A 1,124-nucleotide genomic window follows, 5' to 3' on the forward strand; every position below is an offset into this window, starting at 1 on the left:
TCTTTCCCTTCCTCTCTTACTTCCCAGTTTTCCTGGTGCCACTGAAGCCAGCCAGCATCCCCTCCAAACTGCACTGTCATCGCTCCTGGCCTGGCCGCCGAGAAGCGTGTGACCTGGGTGCACACCGGTGCTGCCAGCAGTCAGGGCTGTGCTGTGGGGGATGACTGCCAGCCCCTGGGCTCCTCTTCTTGTTGATGCAGGGCCTATGGGTGGCCCCAGATGGCCAGCTGGCCCCTCAGTCTTAACCTTCTCTCTAGGCCTCTAGGTCTCTATTTAGCCTGACCAAATGGGATCAGGTGTCTGCTGTGCCACATGTCCTGGGATAAGGACCATTGGGGCCTGAAGATAATCTCCAGGCTGCGGTGCCCAGTGGCCTGGTTTCTGACCCACGCAGACTGGTGCCCGTCGGGGTGAGGGCTGCTGCATCCCCGGGGGGCACGTGGATGCTGAGAGAATCAAAACAGGCTGCATCTGACGCATGCTGCCCAGGCGGTCCTGGTGGATCTCCGAGGCCTCTGCGGTCATCCCCCCAGAGATCATCCCCGCCTTCTGCAGCCTCATTCCCTCAGTGCCCCCAACCTTGCTCCATCCGTCTGCACGTGGCTGCACTGGACCCTCTTGGGTCGGCAATGCCCTTTCCCTCCGCCCTTTGGGCAGGTTCTGCACAGTGGCTGGTGCAGGATTAGAGTAGATGCGGCTTGGGTGGTCTGCTGAATGTCCCCTCTCCCTCTGCTGGACGGCTTACTCAGCCTTCTCGGGGCCCCAGGTTCTCCCTTGTAAGTCAGGAGCCATAACTAGCACCTTCCTCACGGGGCCGATACAGGGTTGAAATGAGAAGGTCTAGGGCAGTGGCTGCTTGAGGCTCAATAACTGTAACTATCACTATTTTTATCCTCGAGGCACAAACGAAATGCCACGAGCCCTACTAAGAGCCAGAAGCAGTGTCGGCTGCTGGGATGTAGAAACCCTACATCCCAGCCCCAGGGAGGCACAGCCTGGGGGGGCAGGGAGCAGGGGAAAGGAAGAGGGGGAGGGGGAGGGAAGGGGAGGGGAAGGGAGGAGGGGGAGGGGTTAGCGGGGGGGGGGTGGGGGGATGGGGCCGGTAGACCTTCCAACAAAGGAGG

Source organism: Lipotes vexillifer, unplaced genomic scaffold (assembly GCF_000442215.2).
Source record: "Lipotes vexillifer unplaced genomic scaffold, Lipotes_vexillifer_v1.1 scaffold1884, whole genome shotgun sequence".
NCBI classification, from domain to species: domain Eukaryota; kingdom Metazoa; phylum Chordata; class Mammalia; order Artiodactyla; family Lipotidae; genus Lipotes; species Lipotes vexillifer.